We start from the raw sequence: 5,894 nt of genomic DNA, 5'->3' as shown, positions 1-5,894 counted from the left end.
ATTTTGTTGTAAAAATTTTTTAAGATTTTATTTTTATTATTTTTTTAAAGATTTATTTTATTTATTTGAAAGAGAGAGAGAGAGAAAGAGGTCTTCTATCCATTGGTTCACTCCCCAATTGGCCGCAATGGTCGGAGCTGTGCCAATCTGAAGCCAGGAACCAGGAGCTTCTTCCAGTCTCCCATGTGGGTGCAGGGGCCCAAAGACTTGCGCCATCTTCTGCTTTTGCAGGCCATAGCAGAGAGCTGGATGGGAAGTGGAGCAGCCGGGACTCGAACCGGCACACATATGGGATGCTGGCGCTTCAGACCTGGGCTTTAACCTGCTGCACCACAACGCCGGCCCCAAGATTTATTTTTTTATTTATTTATCTGACAGAGTGGGGAGTTGGGGGAGCTCCCATCCATTGGTTCACTCCCCAGATGGCTGCAACAGCCAGGCAAAAAGCCAGGAGCCTGAAACTCCATCTAGGTCTTCCATGGGAGTGGTAGGGGCCCAAGTACTTGGGTCATCTTCTGCTACTTCTGTAGACACATTAGCAGGGAGCTGGATCAGGAGAGCAGTTTGAGGGACCTGTGCTGTGATGTAGTAGATTAAGCATCTGCTTGTGGTACTGGCATCCCATATGGGTGCTGGTTCGAGTCCTGGCTGTTCCACTTCTGATCCAGCTCCCTGCTGATGGCCTAGGAAAGCAGTAGAAGATGGTCCAAGTGATTGGGCCCCTGCACCTGCATGGGAGACCTGGAAGAAGCTTCTGGCTTAAGATCAGCTCAGCTCTGGCTGTTGCAGCCATTTGGGGAGTGAACCAGCAGATGGAAGACCTTTCTCTCTCTCTCTCCCTCTCTCTCTAACTCTGTCTCTCAAGTAAATAAATAAATCTTAAAAAAAAAATCTGGATGCCAGTATCAAATGTCAGTGTCACAAGTGGCAGTTTAACCCGCAGTGCCAACTCCTGCAAAAAAATTTTTTTAAATTCGTGCATAGTGACAACTTTTCATTGTTTTGAGCTTTCATTTTACCACGAATAACAAAGATCCCTTGTGTTCCTGAGTACAGTCACTGTCAGTAACTAGGGAAACTATAGGAAATAAGAGAGGCACCACAGGACTGGGGAATGGACAGACAGAAATTCCGAATAGTGCATTCTGGGAAGCTTGACAGCAATACTTGAAAGTACCAGATAATGTTGTTAGCATTTAGGGGAAAATGTAATGGGTAACTGACCTAGGCGCCTAAGTCATGTCAAACTAGCCTCATTCCTTAAAAAAAAAAAAAAAAAGATTTATTTATTTGAAAGGCAGAGGCAGAGAGAAAGTCTTCCATCCGCGGGTTCACTCCCCAAATGGCCGCAGTGGCTGGAGCAGGGCCGATCTGAAGCCAGGAGCTTCTTCCAGGTCTCTTATGTGGGTACAGGGGCCCAAGGACTTGGGCCATCTTCCACTGTTTCCCCAGGCCATAGCAGAGAGTTGGATCGGAAGACGAACAGCTGGGACTCGGCTTTACCTGCTATGCCACAGTGCCAGCCCCAACCTCATTCCTTTTATTAGATAAAAAGGAGCACTTTTTTTGGTTTTGTTTAGACTTATTTATTTGAAAAGCAGAGTTAGAGATCGTTCTTCTATCTACTTGTGTCTCACCCCCCCCCCCATCCCCCAATCGCTGCAATGGCCAGGGCTGAAACCAGGAGCCAAGAGCTACATCTGGGTCTCCCAAGTGGGTGGCAGGGATCCAAGTACTTGGGCCATCTTCTGTTGCCTAGGGGAGCTAGATCAGAAGTGAAGCAGTCGGGACTCAATCTGGCATTCATATGGCATGCCAGTGTCAAGTGGCAACTGAGCCTACTGCATGTACACGTGCTGGCCTCACAAATGGGTACTTTTAATATATGCCTCCATTTCACCACAATTTCAATTGGATTAGATTCCTCACTCACATTTGTAAGATGATGGCAACTTTGTAGTAGCGAACAGGAGGTTGCAACAAGCTGATTTGGTAAACCCAGGATGTCAACTCTAAGGAGAGTTTCTTGTGGAAAATACATATACGTCTGGGGCTGGCTGTGTGGCACAGTGGGTTAATGCTCTGGCCTGAAGCGCTGGCATCCCATGTGGGTGCCGGTTCTAGTCCCGGCTGCTCCACTCCTGATCCAGCTCTCTGCTATGGCCTGGGAAAGCAGTGGAAGATGGCCCAAGTCCTTGGGCTCTTGCACCTGCGTGGGAGACTTGGAAGAAGCTCTTGGCTCCTGGCTTCGGATCAGCACAGCTCCGGCCATTGTGGCCATCTGGGGAGTGAACCAGCAGGTGGAAGACCTCTCTCTCTCTCTCTCTCTCTCTCTCTCTCTCTCTGCCTCTCTTCTGTGTATATCTGGCTTTCAAATAAGTAAATAAAAATAAAATACATTTACGTATGTTGTGAACCATAGTAAAATAAGCAAATCTGTACACAACTTTTTTTTTTTTTTCAGTCTTCAAATATTTTTATTGGAAGGCCATGCATTGCCTTCATTTATTGTATTTCAAATCACTGTACAGTTACTTTTGTGAAAACACTGCCTGCATTTTCTAGTACAAAAAAAACCTAAAAATTGTTTCAGGAATGTAGAGAAATATCCAACTTAAATAGCGAAAAAGTGCACCATAATTACTGCTGCACTGCAGTCATTTCTGCATTTCCCATGTTTCTTAAATAACTATCTTGTCTGGTAACACACAATATAAAGAGCAATTATGAAAAACAGACATTTACATATACTTCTAAAGTCTTATTGAGAATATCCTGTTGGCATTGGATAACCAATCATAGGTGCAGCTGCAGTAGCAGGATATGCATATGCCTGTTGGTTCATACCATTGTGCATATTTGGAACATTACTTCCATATTGCTGAGTGCTATCATACCCATTCTGGTAAGTCCCTGTTGGATTACCAGTCCTAAAACTGGTCTGTAAACCAGCAGACACAAAATTACTTCCAAAGCTCCCATTGGTGTAACTTGCAGCACTGTAAACACCATTTTGAGTTTTTGCCCCAAAATCTCTCTTAAGCAGACTAGAGTAACCTCTGTCATAATTTTCCCTGTCTCTAAAGGTATTAAATCCACCCCTTTTGCCCGCAGAGTATCTGTCCCGACGGTCATCCTTCATGCCTCCTCTACCCCTGGAACGACCTGCCCCTCTGTCTTCGACCAGCTGAAGCAACTTGGGGTTAATTGCTTGATTAGCTTCCCGAAGCACAGAGATAAGGTCGCTCACTTGCTTTATGTTATTAGGTGTAAAGAAAGTGTATGCTGTGCCCGTTTTGGTACTGCGAGCAGTTCTTCCAATTCGATGAATATAATCCTCTGAGGAGTTAGGGTAGTCATAATTGATGACAAATTTCACATCTTCCACATCTAGCCCTCTGGAGGCCACATCTGTAGCAATCAGAATAGGAGCTTTTCCATGTTTGAATTCATTTAGAACCCAGTCACGCTCCTGTTGACTCTTGTCACCATGGATACCCATGGCAGGCCACCCATCTCTCCTCATTTTTCTGGTAAGCTCATCACATCTTCTTTTGGTTTCAACAAAAACAATGGTTTTATTTTCCTTCTCACTCATGATCTCTTCCATTAGACGAATAAGTTTTTCATCCTTTTCTACATCATGACATACATCCACTATCTGAAGAATGTTGTGGTTTGCACTCAATTCCAGTGCTCCAATGTTTATATGAATGTAGTCTTTCAGAAAATCTTCAGCAAGCTGTCTTACTTCTTTTGGCCATGTAGCACTCCACATTAGGGTTTGCCTATCAGGTCTTATCTGATCCACAATCTTCCTTATTTGGGGTTCAAAGCCCATATCAAGCATTCTATCTGCTTCATCAAGGACCAGGTAAGTTGTTCTTCTCAGATTGGTTTTTCCACACTCTAAAAAGTCAATCAGTCTTCCAGGTGTTGCAATACAGATTTCCACACCTCTCTCCAAGTCCGGGATCTGTGGTCCCTTGGGAGCACCACCATAGATGCAAGTAGACTTCAAGCGACAAGCTCTACAGTATTCAGCAGCTACTTGCTGCACTTGCTGAGCCAGTTCCCGAGTTGGTGCCAGCACCAAGCAAATAGGTCCATCACCTCTCTCTAAGAATGGCTGATGATTGATGTGGACGATGGCAGGCAGCAAATAAGACAATGTTTTCCCAGATCCGGTCTGAGCTACTCCAACCATATCTAATCCACTTAGAGCAACTGGCCATCCCTGAGCTTGAATAGCAGTGGGTTCAGTAAAGTTCTGCCTTGCAATCACGTCCATGACGTTTGCAGGAAAGTTTGCTTCATAGAAATTCAGAACTGGCTTTGGGCAATTGTGACCTCTAACTGTAACTTCCTTGCTTCTTCTGTATGTCTCCACCTCTTGGGCTGTGCGTCTAGCCAAATCAGGATGTTCTTGATAAAAATTCTTCTCAAATTTGGGCAGCTCATCAAGATTCCACTTCTTTTTAACTAGTTTCTCTCCAGGGTTTCCAAATTTCTTTCCAGATAGAGGCCCTGCCCTACTTCCTCCAAATCGAGGCGCACCAAACCCTCGATCGCGACCGCGATCCTGGTCGCTCGAGTATCCCGACATGGCGTCAATGGTTGCGGTTGGCGGGGGACGAAGCTAAGAGAAACCGGTGCGACGAGTCGCTGCAAGAGGCTTCGACGGCGGCGAAGCCTCGCGGGGGCGGCAGCGGCGGAGGAACGGCGGTGACGAGAGCCGGAGCTGCACGACCAGAGGCCGGTGGAAATGAATGAGGTCAAATCTGTACACAACTTTAACAACAAACTGCCGCTGCTGCCTCTATTTTTTTTTTTTTTTTTTTGACAGGCAGAGTTAGTGAGAGAGAGAAAGGTCTTCCTTTTTCCATTGGTTCACCCCCCAAATGGCTGCTACGGTTGGCACGTTGCGGCCAGCACACTGCACCGATCCGAAGCCAGGAGCCAGGTGCTTCTCCTGGTCTCCCATGCAGGTGCAGGGCCCAAGGACCTGGGCCATCCTCCACTGCACTCCTGGGCCACAGCAGAGAGCTGGCCTGGAAGAGGAGCAACCGGGGCAGAATCTGGTGCCCCGACCGGGACTAGAACCTGGTGTGCCGGCGCCGCTAGGCGGAGGATTAGCCTAGTGAGCCGCGGCGCTGGCCCACTGCTGCCTCTAAAGGTAACCATCGTCTTGGGCTCTTTCTTTCTCTTTGCAGTTTTACCACATGGGTACTTTTTCCTAATGCTGATTAGCTTTGTTTCCAGCTCTGTAAGGATCGTGTCTGTGGAGACACTGTGAGAATCAATGCACACTGACAGATAGCTATAGTGTATGCTAAATATTGGAATATGTACATGTTGGTAAACAATAACTCAGAAAAGCAGTAAACTTTGTTAATCCTGTGAGTTGTAGTACATGTGGTTGGTTTCGGACACCACACGTGACCTGTTGTGAGCACTGTGGGCAAAGCTGGGCTTGCTACAGATTTCCTGTTACTTACGTCAGGAGTTGGTAGGAGAGGGCCCTGGGCAACCAAGCGGAAGGGACTGACTCTTCACCCCCTGGAGATGCTTCAGTGGAGGCCATGCCATCTCTGAGCTGTGGGAGCGGCTGGGGAGGCTGGGAGGGAGCATGTGCGGATGCAGGTGCTTGCGTGGGCACAGGCCCTGGTGCTTTTCTTGAGTTTTGGCCTTATTTGGCCATTTATTCTGTGACGGAGCGGCCTGCCCTGTAACTAGCAGGTATGAGGAGGGGAACTTTACCAGGGAAGACTTCTCCTCCTCCTCTTGGCTGAGCTCTAGACAGGAGCGTCATGGTTGCCAGCCCTCCCACCTCCACAAGTCCACCTCTCCTCTCGCCTCGGGCAGACCCAGCCGTACCGACTCGGGGCCAGCAA

At 47.3% G+C, this 5,894-nt stretch overlaps 1 pseudogene; it reads right to left on the bottom strand.

Annotated features, from left to right (window-relative positions):
- Positions 1-2,447: 2,447 nt before the first annotated feature.
- LOC138850599 (probable ATP-dependent RNA helicase DDX5 pseudogene) lies at positions 2,448-4,773 on the bottom strand (annotated as a pseudogene).
- Between the last annotated feature and the right edge of the window lie 1,121 nt (positions 4,774-5,894).

This window comes from Oryctolagus cuniculus, chromosome 7 (genome assembly GCF_964237555.1).
Source record: "Oryctolagus cuniculus chromosome 7, mOryCun1.1, whole genome shotgun sequence".
NCBI classification, from domain to species: domain Eukaryota; kingdom Metazoa; phylum Chordata; class Mammalia; order Lagomorpha; family Leporidae; genus Oryctolagus; species Oryctolagus cuniculus.
This window is presented reverse-complemented; position numbering and strand designations above follow the sequence as displayed.